The 15145-nt window shown below is 42.7% G+C and overlaps 1 protein-coding gene across 16 annotated transcripts in view; it reads left to right on the top strand.

Annotated features, from left to right (window-relative positions):
- GULP1 (GULP PTB domain containing engulfment adaptor 1) overlaps window positions 1-15145 on the top strand; it is a 1414565-nt gene that overhangs the window by 88952 nt on the left and 1310468 nt on the right. The window contains exon 1 of one of the 16 annotated variants that reach the window (XM_073646306.1): window positions 14886-14998. The exons of the other annotated variants lie outside the window; for them this stretch is intronic. The gene's annotated coding sequence lies outside the window, so the exon portion shown is untranslated. Of the gene's footprint in view, window positions 1-14885; window positions 14999-15145 lie in introns of those variants that run through there. 16 annotated transcript variants of the gene reach the window in all.

Below are 15145 nucleotides of genomic sequence, written 5' to 3'. Positions count from 1 at the left end.
CAACTCTTAATAGGGTTTTTACTGGCAGACGTGGCACAAATCCCTATGCTTTCCATGCCTCACAGAATGCTGTTTTTTAACCCTAAATAGGAATCTGACTATTGCCACAGGCTGGTGTTACGCCCTTGCTGGACGTTGGAACAAGTTAGCATTGAAATGGTTATCAAGTCTGGTTGAAACCAGATAGATGGCGCTAATAACAGAATGAGCTGGCAGGGACAAGGGCAAGAAAATTGCTGGGAATAATAACCAATGAAATAATTAGCACAAAATAGAGAGGAAAAGAATCCGGGGTCAAGTCCATATAAACCTCCTAGGACTAGGTAATGAAGTGACTCAAGTGTCAGAATATCAAGCAGCAATATTAGCCCCAGGAGCAACAATACAACACAACTGGTAATGCCAGAGGAGATTTAAATAGGGCACAATATTGACAACCAATAGCATTGGCTAATCAGTAAAAGCTAATTCACAGTTTATTAATTTTAAGATTGAAATAAGACACAAGCTAATCGAGTTCAACTTTTAGTCTTGGATGTTGACCCAGAGCAACCTGATCTACATGATAATTGCCCCATATTATTGGTAAAATTACTTCCCTACTCCAGTTATGTCAGACTACAGTAATTCCCTGGATCAACTTTTCATCTCCAAAATATAAACCTTATATTTTGTAATATATTTTTTAAAAGTCATCTGATCAAGCTTCAGCTGCTGCTGTTAAAGTAAGATGTCGGCTATGTAAAACAGCCAGCATCCTCCTGCTATAGTGCAGGCTCAGCTCTTGAGCCTGCTTCATTCACGGGGACCTGACCAGTGACTTACTATTACAACACATGTTGGGAAGGGGTTAACCTGTACACACTAAAATAATACATAAAAAACATGACAGAAATGCTTTTTTTCCATATCATATATGACATTGCTTTAGTGATAAGAACCCGCTTAACAATTTACAGGGTGTCTCCAGAAGCACAAGCTGGGCACAATACATTGCGAGCTAGTCGTCATTTTCATTCTTCAACAGAAAACACCTTTGGTCTAAAAATAGTCATTAAATCTGAAGATGAATTTCCAGAAGGGTGTATTTTCCAAAATGGGACTACTTGTGGAGGGAACTCTAGTTTTGGTACCTCAGGGGTTCTGCAAATTGCACCTTCAACCTATTCCAAGAAAATCTGCGCTATAAAAGTTAAGTAGCATTCCTTTCCCCAGAGCCCTGCTGTGTGACTAAACAGTAATTTACCAACCACTTTTAGGGTATGTGCCCACGTTGCGGAAATGAAGCAGAAAATTTCTGCTTCATTTCTGCATGTCCTTTCCCGGGAAAAACGCAAGCATTTATCGCGCGTTTTTCGCGCGTTTTCGACATGCGGAATTGCCTTGTGTTTTTTATTGCATTGGTAAGGCAATTCTGCATGCGGAAACGCAAAATTAATTGACATGCTGCGGATTTTTGAGCGCATCAAAAACGCTGCGTAAAAATCTGCAGCATGGGCATAGAACTTGCGGATTCGCATTGGGGACCATGGGGTGCGGATTAACAAGCGTTTTACAAGCGTTTTTGCTCCGTAAATTCCGCAGCAAATACGCTTGTAAAACGCTACGTGGGCACATACCCTTAGGCTTAGTGCCCACGATGCAGAAATGAAGCAGAACTTTTCCTGAGCATTTCTGCATCTCCTTGGCAGAAAAACGCATGCGGTTTTTACATGCGTATTTGCCATGCGCTTTTCCAATACATTGTATAGGCAAATACGCATGCAGAAACGCACAATAATTGGTCATGTCAGTATTTTTTCTGCGAGTAAAATCTGCGCAGAAAAAATACGGACCATGTGCACAGAACTTGCAGAATGTCATAGGAAGTCATGGGATAAGATGTGCAATGTTTTTCTGGAGCGTTTATGTGCTGCAAATACGCACCAAAAACGCATCGTGGGCACACAGCCTTAGGGTATTTCTGCATTTGGGACAAATTGTATAACAAATTATGGTGTCAATCTTGTCCTATTATCCATTAAAAAATGGGAATTCTGGGGCAAAAACTATATTTTAGTGGAAAAAATATATACACTGCTCAAAAAAATAAAGGGAACACGTAAACAACATAATATAACTCCAAGTAACTCAAACTTCTGTGAAATCAAACTGTCCACTTAGGAAGCAGCACTGATTGGCAATCAATTTCACATGCTGTTGTGCAAATGGAATAGACAATAGATGGAAATTATTGGCAATTATCAAGACACCCTCAATAAAGGAGTGGTTCTGCAGGTGGGGACCACAGACCACATCTCAGTACCAATGCTTTCTGGCTGATGTTTTGGTCACTTCTGAATGTTGGTTGTGCTTTCACACTCACATGAGATGGACTCTACAACCCACAGAAGTTTCTCAGGTAGTGCAGCTCATCCAGGATGGCACATCAATGCGAGCTGTGGCAATAAGGTTTTCTATGTCTGTCAGCATAGTGTCCAGAGGCTGGAGGCGCTACCAGGAGACAGGCCAGTACACCTGGAGACGTGGAGGGGGCCGTAGGAGGGCAACAACCCAGCAGCAGGACTGCTACCTCCGCCTTTGTGCAAGGAGGAACAGGAGGAGCACTGCCAGAGCCCTGCAAAATGACCTCCAGCTGGCCACAAATGTGCATGTGTCTGCACAAACGGTTAGAAACCTACTCCATGAAGGTGGTATGAGGACCCGACGTCCACAGATGGGGGTTGTGCTCACAGCCCAACACCGTGCAGGACGCTTGGCATTTGCCACAGAACACCAGGATTGGCAAAGTCGCCACTGGCACCCTGTGCTCTTCACAGATGAAAGCAGGTTCACACTGAGCACATGTGACAGAGTCTGGAGATGCCGTGGAGAGCGATCTGCTGCCTGCAACATCCTTCAGCATGACCAGTTTGGCAGTGGGTCAGTAATGGTGTGGGGTGGCATTTCTTTGGAGGGCCGCACAGCCCTCCATGTGCTCGCCAGAGGTAGCCTGACTGCCATTAGGTACCGAGATGAGATCCTCAGACCCCTTGTGAGACCATATGCTGGTGCGGTTGGCCCTGGGTTCCTCCTAATGCAGGACAATGCCAGACCTCATGTGGCTGGAGTGTGTCAGCAGTTCCTGCAAGATGAAGGCATTGAAGCTATGGACTGGCCCGCCCGTTCCCCAGACCTGAATCCAATTGAGCACATCTGGGATACCATGTCTCGCTCCATCCACCAACGTCACGTTGCACTACAGACTCTCCAGGAATTGGAGGATGCTTTTGTCCTGGTCTGGGAAGAGATCCCACAGGAGACCATCCATAACCTCATCAGGAGCATGCCCAGGTAGGGAGGTCATACAGGTGCGTGGAGGCCACACACAATACGGAGCCTCATTTTGACTTGTTTTAAGGACATTACATCAAAGTTGGATCAGCCTGTAGTGTGTTTTTCCACTTTAATTTTGAAAGTGCATTGAGGTGAAGGGTGCATTGCTGGAAAAGGGAAAAAAAAAAAAACCTCTTTAAATCTCTTAGTTTGCGAGTGTGAACGAGCTGCGTGTGTCCGGAGCGTAAGTGCGAATGAAAGTAAATGTGTGACTTGTTTTTCAGTGAAGAGGTATTGGGAATCCTGCAGAAACTACCTGTGTGAATTGCGGTGAGTGCTGCATTGTGACCTGCTGAGTGCTTTTCTACCTGTTTAGATTTATTGGGCTTTTTAAAACCTATTTTCTCACTACAGTTTTAGTTTCTTAGTTTACTACCTGTGTATTTAAGGGTTAACTACACTGCAGTAAAATCCTGAGGTGTAGCTTTACTCACAAGGGGTTAATTAAGGGGAAGGGGTCATAATTAAGGGTTTATAAGGGGCAGCTGTTTGGGCATCCAGTCCTTTGGAAGTGCATTGAGGTGAAGGGTGCATTGCTGGAAAAGGGGAAAAAAAAACCTCTTTAAATCTTAGTTTGCGAGTGTGAACGAGCTGCGTGTGTCCGGAGCGTAAGTGCGAACGAAAGTAAGTGTGTGACTTGTTTTTCAGTGAAGAGGTATTGGGAATCCTGCAGAAACTACCTGTGTGAATTGCGGTGAGTGCTGCATTGTGACCTGCTGAGTGCTTTTCTACCTGTTTAGTTTTATTGGGCTTTTTAAAACCTATTTTCTCACTACAGTTTTAGTTTCTTAGTTTACTACCTGTGTATTTAAGGGTTAACTACACTGCAGTAAAATCCTGAGGTGTAGCTTTACTCACAAGGGGTTAATTAAGGGGAAGGGGTCATAATTAAGGGTTTATAAGGGGCAGCTGGTTGGGCATCCAGTCCTTTGGAAGTGCATTGAGGTGAAGGGTGCATTGCTGGAAAAGGGGAAAAAAAAAAGCTCTTTAAATCTTAGTTTGCGAGTGTGAACGAGCTGCGTGTGTCCGGAGCGTAAGTGCGAACGAAAGTAAGTGTGTGACTTGTTTTTCAGTGACTTTGGATTCAGGGAGTTTGGAAGGGAGGACTTTGGACTGAATTGCTGACTGTATTTCATTAATTCTTTACTTTACTTTTTACTTAACATTCTGTATATTGCAATCCCCATTAGGAAATGAGCTCCATTATTGACAATGCTATCCAGTGTACATCTTGCCACATGTATGTATTCCTTGAACAGCCGGTCGAGGTTGCTTACTGCTGCGCGAGATGTGTGCACGTTGTGCGTTTGGAAGCCCAGATACTGGATCTAAATGAGCAGCTGGCAACACTGAGATCCATTGACAACATGGAAAGGAGTCTGCTGCTCACTGAGCAGCAGCTCACTGGGGTAGATGTGGGGGAGGGTTGTAGTCGGGAGCTGCAGGACAGTGAGGTCGCTAGTTGGGTGACAGTTAGAAGGGGTGGTAGAGGGAAGAGTGCCAGGGAGGCTAGTCCTGATCTTGCACACCCCAATAAGTTTTCAAAGTTGGCAGATGAGGGGAGTGACGGTACAGGGGTAGCACTACTGCAGCAAGGCATGTCCCCTGAAAGCCGGAGGAGTGTCAGCTCCAGTAAGGAGGGAAATAGGAGAGTAGGGCTGGCCAGGCAGGTACTGGTAGTGGGGGACTCAATTATTAGGGGAACAGATAGGGCAATCTGTCACAAAGACAGGGATCGTCGAACAGTGTGCTGCCTACCTGGCGCTCGAGTCCGGCACATCGCTGATCGGGTTGACAGATTACTGGGAGGGGCTGGTGAGGACCCAGCGGTCATGGTGCACATTGGCACAAATGACAAAGTTAGAGGTAGGTGGAAGGTCCTTAAAGATGATTTCAGGGAATTAGGCTGCAAGCTGAAAGCAAGGACCTCCAAGGTGGTATTCTCTGAAATACTACCGGTTCCACGTGCCACGCCAGAGAGGCAACGGGAGATTAGGGAGATAAATAAGTGGCTCAAGAACTGGTGTAGGAAGGAGGGATTTGGGTTCCTGGAGAACTGGGCCGACTTCTCAGTTGGCTACAGACTCTACGCTAGGGATCGGCTGCACCTTAATGGGGAGGGTGCAGCTGTGCTGGGGGAGAAAATGGCTAGAAGGTTGGAGGAGTGTTTAAACTAGGGATTGCGGGGGGAGGGTATTCATTTTATAGGTGGGGAAGATAGTGCAGATAGTGACCTGGGCACAAATAAAGAAATTGGGGGTGGGGTTAGAACAGTCACTAAAGTAAGAAGGAATAGAGGTACAGAGAGATACATAAAATGCATGTACACTAATGCCAGAAGCCTCACCAACAAAATGGAGGAATTAGAATTAATTTTGTTGGAAAATAATTTATGACATGGTAGGGATATCTGAGACGTGGCTGGACGAGAGCCATGACTGGGCAGTTAATTTACAGGGCTATAGTCTGTTCAGAAATGACTGTACAAACAAGCGAGGGGGGGGGGGGGTGTTTATATGTAAAATCATCCTTAAAACCTGTCTTGCGGGAGGATATATGTGGATCTAATGAAAATGTAGAGTCCCTGTGGGTGGAGATAAGGGGAGGGGGAAAAAATAATAAATTACTGATAGGGGTTTGTTATAAGTCTCCAAAAATAATGGAAGTAGCGGAGAATATCCTCGTAAAGCAAATAGATGAAGCAGCGACTCAAGGAGAAGTCATTATTATGGGAGACTTCAACTACCCTGAAATACATTGGGGGACAGAAACATGTAGTTCAAGCAAAGGAAATAGGTTTTTGACTACTATGAGAGACAATTACCTTTCACAACTGGTTCAGGACCCAACAAGAAGGGGGGCACTGCTAGACCTAATATTAACCAATAGGCCAGACCACATATCAAATATACGAGTTGGGGGTCACTTGGGTAATAGTGATCACAAAATAATACGTTTTCATGTAACCTTTAATAAGATGTGTAGTAGAGGGGTTACAAGGACACTACACTTCAGGAAGGCAAATTTCCAATGGTTAAGAGATGATCTTAGTGCAATAAACTGGGACGATATCCTGAGACATAAAGCTACACAAAGCAAATGGGAGACATTCATTAACATCCTGAATAGGACCTGTGCACAATATATACCCCTTGGGAATAAACATGCTAGAAATAGGAGGAAACCACTATGGCTAAATAGAGCTGTAAGGGGTGCAATAAGTGACAAAAAGAAAGCATTTAAAGAACTAAAGCTAGCAGGTAGTGATGAGGCATTAAATAAATATAGAAAATTAAATAAATCATGTAAAAAACAAATCAAGGCAGCAAAGATTGAGGCAGAGAGAATCATTGCCCGAGAAAGTAAAAATAACCCCAAATTATTCTTTAACTACATAAATAGTAAAAAACTAAAAAATGATAGTGTTGGCCCCCTTAAAAATAGTCTGGGTGAAATGGTGGATGAGGATGAGGAAAAAGCCAATATGCTAAATGATTTTTTTTCAATCTTATTTACACAAGAAAATCGCATGACAGAAAACATTATTAGTGATAACAAAAATTCTCCAGTAAATGTCACTTGCTTAACCCAGCAGGAAGTACGGCGGCGTCTAAAAATCACTAAAGTTGACAAATCCCCGGGCGTGGATGGGATACACCCGCGAGTACTGCAGGAATTAAGTAACGTCATAGATAGACCATTGTTTTTAATCTTTAAAGATTCCATAATAACAGGGTCTGTACCACAGGACTGGCGTATAGCAAATGTGGTTCCAATATTCAAAAAGGGGACAAAACTGAACTTGGAAATTATAGGCCGGTAAGCTTAACCTCTACTGTGGGTAAAATCCTGGAGGGTTTCCTAAGAGGTGCTATGATAGAGTATCTGAAGAAGAATAACCTCATGACTCAATATCAACATGGGTTTACGAGGGACCGTTCCTGTCAAACTAATCTGATCAGTTTTTATGAGGAGGCAAGTTCTGGACTGGACCAAGGAAATGCAGTGGATGTTGTGTATATGGACTTTTCAAAAGCTTTTGATACGGTTCCACACAAAAGGTTGATACATAAAATGAGAACAATGGGGATAGGGGAAAATATATGTATGTGGGTTAAGAATTGGCTCAGTGATAGGAAACAAAGGGTGGTTATTAATGGAAAACACTCAGACTGGGTCTCAGTTAACAGTGGAGTACCACAGGGGTCAGTATTGGGCCCCCTTCTTTTTAATATATTTATTAATGACCTTGTAGGGGGCATACAGAGTAATATTTCAATATTTGCAGATGACACTAAACTCTGCAGGGTAATCAATACAGAGGAGGACAATTTTATATTACAGGAGGATCTATGTAAACTAGAAGCTTGGGCTGATAAATGGCAAATGAGCTTTAATGGGGATAAATGTAAGGTAATGCACTTGGGCAGAGGAAATAAAATGTATAATTATATGCTTAATTGTAAAACACTGGGCAAAACAGTAACTGAAAAAGACCTGGGTGTATTGGTGGACGACAAGCTCACGTTTAGTGGCCAGTGTCAGGCAGCTGCTGCAAAGGCAAATAAAATAATGGGATGCATTAAAAGAGGCATAGATGCTCATGAGGAGAACATAATTTTACCTCTATACAAGTCATTAGTGCGACCACACTTAGAATACTGTGTACAGTTCTGGTCTCCGGTGTATAAGAAAGACATAGCTGAACTAGAGCGGGTGCAGAGAAGAGCGACCAAGGTTATTAGAGGACTAGGGGGTCTGCAATACCAAGACAGGTTATTACACTTGGGGTCATTTATTGTGGAAAAAAGAAGGCTTAGGGGTGATCTTATTACTATGTACAAGTATATGAGGGGACAGTACAAAGACCTTTCTACTGATCTCTTTACTCTGAGGCCTGAGACGGGGACAAGGGGGCATCTTCTACGTCTGGAGGAAAGAAGGTTTAATCATAATCACAGACGGGGATTCTTTACTGTAAGAGCAGTGAGACTATGGAACTCTCTGCCGCATGATGTTGTAATGAGTGATTCACTATTAAAATTTAAGAAGGGCATAGATGCCTTTCTTGAAAAGTATAATATTACAGGTTATAAATACTAGATTCCTTGATAGGGCGTTGATCCAGGGAACTAGTCTGATTGTCGTATGGAGTCGGGAAGGAATTTTTTTCCCCAATGTGGAGCTTAGTGTTTGCCACATGGTTTTTTTTTGCCTTCCTCTGGATCAACAAGTTAGGCTATGGGTTGAATTAGATGGACTTAGTCTTCCTTCAACCTTAAAAACTATGTTACTATGTACAGTACAGACCAAAAGTTTGGACACACCTCATTTAAAGATTTTTCTGTATTTTCATGACTATGAAAATTTTACATTCACACTGAAGGCATCAGATCTATGAATTAACACATGTGGAATTATATACTTAACAAAAAAGTGTGAAACAACTGAAAATATATCTTATATTCTAGGTTCTTCAAAGTAGCCACCTTTTGCTTTGATGACTGCTTTGCACACTCTTGGCACTCTCTTGATGAGCTTCAAGAGGTAGTCACCGGAAATGGTTTTCACTTCACAGGTGTGCCCTGTCAGGTTTAATAAGTGGGATTTCTTGCCTTATAAATGGGGTTGGGACCATCAGTTGTGTTGTGCAGAACTCAGGTGGATACACAGCTGATAGTCCTACTGGATAGACTGTTAGAATTTGTATTATGGCAAGAAAAAAGCAGCTGAGTAAAGAAAAATGAGTGGCCATCATTACTTTAAGAAATGAAGGTCAGTCAGTGCGAAAAATTGGGCAAACTTTGAAAGTGTCCCCAAGTGCAGTTGCAAAAACCATCAAGCGCTACAAAGAAACTGGCTCACATGAGGATCGCCCCAGGAAAAGCAAACCAAGAGTCACCTCTGCTTCTGAGGATAAGTTTATCCAAGTCACCAGCCTCAGAAATCGCAGGTTAACAGCAGCTCAGATTAGAGACCAGGTCAATGCCACACAGAGTTCTAGCAGCAGACACATCTCTTCAACAACTATTAAGAGGAGACTTTGTGCATCAGGCCTTCATGGTAAACTAGCTGCTAGGAAACCACTGCTAAGGACAGGCAACAAGCAGAAGAGACCTGTTTGGGCTAAAGAACACAAGGAATGGACATTAGACCAGTGGAAATCTGTGCTTTGGTCTGATGAGTCCAAATTTGAGATCTTTGGTTCCAAACACGGTGTCTTTGTGCGACGCAGAAAAGGTGAACGGATGGACTCTACATGCCTGGTTCCCACCGTGAAGCATGGAGGAGGAGGTGTGATGGTGTGGGGGAGCTTTGATGGTGACACTGTTGGGGATTTATTCAAAATTGAAGGCATACTGAACCAGCATGGCTACCACAGCATCTTGCAGGGGCATGCTATTCCATCCGGTTTGCGTTTAGTTGGACCATCATTTATTTTTCAACAGGACAATGACCCCAAACACACCTCCAGGCTCTGTAAGGGCTATTTGACCAAGAATTAGAGTGATGGGGTGCTGCGCCAGATGACCTGGCCTCCACAGTCACCTCGAGATGGTTTGGGGTGAGCTGGACCTCAGAGTGAAGGCAAAAGGGCCAACAAGCGCTAAGCATTTCTGGGAGCTCCTTCAAGATTTTTGTAAGACCATTTCCGGTGACTACCTCTTGAAGCTCATCAAGAGAATGCCAAGAGTGTGCAAAGCAGTCATCAAAGCAAAAGGTGGCTACTTTGAAGAACCTAGAATATAAGACATATTTTCAGTTGTTTCACACTTTTTTGTTAAGTATATAATTCCACATGTGTTAATTCATAGTTTTGATGCCTTCAGTGTGAATGTACAATTTTCATAGTCATGAAAATACAGAAAAATCATTAAATGAGAAGGTGTGTCCAAACTTTTGGTCTGTACTGTAAATCCAGGCCTCCATTGGTTAATAAATTTGATATCCATTGATGATTTTTGTGTGATTTTGTTGTCAGCACATTCAACTTTGTACAGAACAAAGTATTCATGAGAATATTTCATTCATTCAGATCTAGGATGTGTTATTTGAGTGTTCCCTTTATTTTTTTTGAGCAGTGTATATTTTTTTATCTTCATGTACAAAATTCTGTGAAACACATTTGTTGTCAGAAGCTGAATACAGACTTAGGTGAATTCAAATGGAATCAATTTTGGGGGGCAGAACTGCTGCTCTGGCAACTCAAGGACTCTGCTAATGTGACATATCACCCAGAAATCATTCCAGCAAAATCTGCATTGGCATTCCTTCCCTTCTGAGCTCTACAGTCTGCCCGAATAGTAGTTTCTGACTTTATATGGTATATCACTGCAGTCAGGAGAAATGGCATCTCAAATTAAGGGGGGCTCTTTCTCATATGAAAATGAAACATTTTTTTATTAAATATCTGTGGATTCCAAGTATTCACTACAATCCAAAATGAATTTCATGAGGGATGTAGTTTCCAAAATGAGGTCATGTATGAAGGGTGTCTGCATATTTGGCATCTCAGCTTTCTGCAAATGTGATAGTGACCACAATCTATTTCAGCCAGTATTTCCCAAAAGTCAAATGACTCTCCTCTTCCGGGCCTGCCATGTGCCCAACAGTAGTTGGAGTATTGTCATGTTCAGGAGAAATTATATAAATTGTTGGGTCCATTTTCTCCTCCTACTCCCTATGAAAATAAAAATTTGTGAGATGAAGCGATATTTTAGTTGAAAAAAGTAATTTTTCATTTCCATGTCTCAATATTATAACATTCTGTATAGCAAGTAGAGTTCAAAATGCTCACCACACACCTAGATGAATTTTTTAAGTAACATAGTTTACAAAATCTGATCATTTGTGGGGAGTTCTGCTGTTTTGATACCTCAAGGGACCTGGCAGTGCCCCAAAGTTATAAAAATATTACAATTTGAGAGTCCTCAATGTTTGATACCTTTTAATAGCTAACTGAAAAGATGTATAGTACTAACTGAAAAGATGTAAGTATATACTCCTTGAGAAAGCCATCCGGCGAAACGGCGTTGGAGGTGGTGGGGCCTAGCAATATGGTATTTATATATTGAAGTTATTCCCTTCTATGTGTTTACTTTAGCACCTTTGATGCATTTTTAGCACTTTTATATATATATATATATATATATATATATATATATCCACTGTGATTTAATTAATTAATTTATTTTTGGGCTGCTATTATATGTATCTGTTTGCACTATGCACTTTAACACATAGTTTGGATCTGCTATTTATATTTTTCCCTACATTGATCTATGCCCCACAACAAATGAATTATTGGGTATTTATTGTATTATATATCCCTGAGTCTGTCTTCCTGTAATTATGTCTTTTGATTTATATGTGTATATTTATTAAATTAATAATTTTAAAATGATTGAGTTGTTTTTCATTGTTTTTTGAAAGAGTCTTATATTGAAGATTAATGAATTACCTGGTGTAATATACTGTGCCATTTCTGGTTAGTTGTGCTGTAACTGAAAAGATGGCAACAAATAGCAAGTTTTCGAGACTAATCAGGTCTCTTCATCAAGTCTCTTAAACCAGACAAACTTGTGCTCCAAAAAAGAAAAGAAATAACACTCCAAACCTTTCATGCGACGCCATGTACCCCATTATTGTTTTTGTTTTTTGACCACGTATTGCTCCGTTCAGGAGAGTTTGTAAAACAAATTGTGGTCCATTTTCACCTATTACCCCTTTTAATAATCAAAAAATTGAGGCTAACATTTTAGTGGAAAATACCGTATTTTTCGGACTATAAGACGCACCTAGGTTTTAGTGGAGGAAAATAGGAAAAAAATTGTGAGTAAAAAATGTGGTCATGATGCACTGTTATGAGGGGGAGGTATGCTGCTAATGCTGCTGACACTGTTATAGGGGTAATGTATCCCAATTCTATACTAATATCCCCTATGCTGGTATTTATATATCCTCATCCTGGTATATATGCTCCCCCGATACTGATATATATATATCTATATGACCTCATCCAGGTATATATGTCCTCCAATCCAGATATATAGGGCCCCCAATCCAGGTATATATGGCCCTCAACCTAATCCTGGTATGCATGGCCCCCTCTTTCCCAGACTGGTATACATGGCCCCCATCCTAATCCTGATATGCATGGCCCCCTCATTCCCATCCTGGTATATATGGCCCCCTCATCCCCATCCTGGTATGCATGATTCCCTCATCCCCATCCTGGTGCGCATGCTCCCCCTACTCATCCCTATTCTGGTATGAATGACCCCATCATCCCCATCCTGGTATATATGGCCACCTCATCCCCATCCTGGTATGCATGCCCCCCCATCCCCATCCTGGTATGCATGGCCCCCTCATCCCCATCCTGGTATGCATGACCCCCTAGTCCCCATCCTGGTATACATTGGCCATTTATCCCCCATCCTGGTATGCATGGCCCCCTCATAACCCATCCTGGTATGCATGGCCCCCATCCTGGTATCCATGGCCCCCATCCTGGTAAGCATGGCCCCCATCACTGCACACACTGCTTCGTCCTGTTCTGATGCCAGCAGCAGCTGATCTCAGCCTGTAAGCAGCACATAACTTGACTGCCATGTGCCCTCACACGCTTAGGTGAGCTGCCGGGATATTCACTCCTCTACACGCCAGGACCATGGCGTGGAGAGGAGTGAATACTTATTTTCTTTAATAGCCTACACACTGTTAGCTGCAGCCACTGCTTCTGCTGTGGCTCGGCGATCACGTGTGCCCGCTGTTAACGAGAATGAATATTCACTCCTATCTACACCCATGGGAGTGGAGAGGAGTGAATATTCATTCTTTCTAACAGCGGGTACACAGGATCGCCGAGCCGCTGCAGGAGGTGACGGCTGCTACTGACACTGTGCACGCTATTAAACAAAATGAATATTCACTCCCTTCCACTCCCATGGGTGTGGAGAGGAGTGAATGTTAATTTTCTTTAGCAGCGGGCTCACGTGGTACCTGCAGCAGCCGGTTCCTGGAAAAAAGTGTGTCTTGTAGTCTAAAAAATACTGTAAGCAATTTTTTACTTTTTTTTCAATCCACTTTATGTTAAAAGGAGTCTGTAACCAGGTTTTTGCTACCCCCCCCCCATCTGAGATGAGCATGATATATGGGCAGAGGCCCTGATACCAATGGTGTGTCAGTTACTGAGCTAAAGGAAAAATAAGATCTGGCTTGTTTTGAGTAAAATTCCAAACTTTAATCGAGTACATTTAAAAGATCAGAATGATTTAAGAAACGTGTACCAAAGAACAACGAATGACACTTTTGAGTTTTTGGTGTGTGTAGCACCCTTAGGCTGTGTGCCCACGATGCATTTTTTAAGCGTTTCCGCATCGGCAAAAACGCTGCAGAAACGCTAAAAAAACGCATGGTAGAAGGTCTGCCATGTTCCCCAATGATAATATGCATGTGCTCTGCACATGCTGCGGAAATTTCCGCTGCGGATTATCATTGTGGAAAAAAACGCAGCACTACCAATTATTTTGCGGAAGCGCTGCGTTTTCGCCGCCATTGACTTGCATTGAATCGCTTGGATTCCGCATCACTGCATCTGTAGATGCGCATTCCATGCGTTCCAATGTGCTGATGGTACTCGGGTCTGGAGAAGAGGAGACTGTCCTCCGGACCCGGGTACCATAGAACCTGTAAAAAAAAGAATAAAATAAAAAATAAATATTATACTTACCTTCTGACGGCCCCCGCTGCACTTGTTCTCCCTTGCCGGCAGCTCACGGTGGACTGAAGGACCTGCGCTGACGTCATAGTCATGTGACGGCAGGTCCTTCAGTGTAGTGTACCGCGAGCTGCCGGTAAGCCAGGACGGAGTGAAGCAAGACTCCGGGGGCCATCAGAAGGTAAGTATAGATTTATTTTTTACCATTCTTTCGGTCACAGTATATAAATCCAAGCCGGTTGCATGGATTTATATAGTGTAACCAAGTTGACAAGCACTTTCCAAGTGATGCTAAAATCGCTTACAAAGTGCTTGTCAAACTGCATGCGGAAATGCATGTGAAGAACACTTCAATTCCGCTTGTCCCTGGCAGGAAAAACGCATGTACAATCCGCATGTACAATCCGCATGTACAATCCGCATGTACAATCCGCATGTACAATCCGCATGCGTTTTCTCTGCCAGGGAGATGCAGAAACGCTCAGGAAAAATCCGGAGCATTTCTGCATCGTGGGCACATAGCCTTAGTCATGCTACAAGCACTAGAAACGTATAGTGTCATTCGTTATTCTCATCTAGTAACACATCGATGTAATCAGGGTCTCTGTAATGTTATTATTAAAGGGATATTCTCAAGTTGTCTCTTGAGCAGCTCACTGCTCTGAAGTCACCTTATTTCCTTTGGCTTTATAGTTCCACTGTAACATTTTCAGCTATCAGTGGTTTGTTTTGAAGTCTACACTGCTATCATTATATTTACTTATAGAGACAACCGTGCATTTGAAAAAGCGTACAACTCAGGAGAGTGAGAGCCATGATTAGGAAAACTGATTTGTAAGCAGCCAATGCTTTTGCAAGATCTGTAACAGCAACTTGTCTGCAGCTGAGCGGTAAGGGGAGGTAGGTGCTAAGCTAACTTCTGTATAGAAATCAGTTGACTGGAGAGAGCTGACTGAGATGTTAGGAACTGACTCCTCTCTTGGAGTGGAACCACTGCCCACACTTAGCCTGGCACCAGTGACCATGCTCCATAGAAGCTAGCTGTAC

The sequence above is a fragment of the Phyllobates terribilis genome, unplaced genomic scaffold (assembly GCF_046119375.1).
Source record: "Phyllobates terribilis strain yellow unplaced genomic scaffold, ASM4611937v1 Scaffold_9__5_contigs__length_417890890, whole genome shotgun sequence".
In the NCBI taxonomy this organism is placed as follows: Eukaryota; Metazoa; Chordata; class Amphibia; order Anura; family Dendrobatidae; genus Phyllobates; species Phyllobates terribilis.
This window is presented reverse-complemented; position numbering and strand designations above follow the sequence as displayed.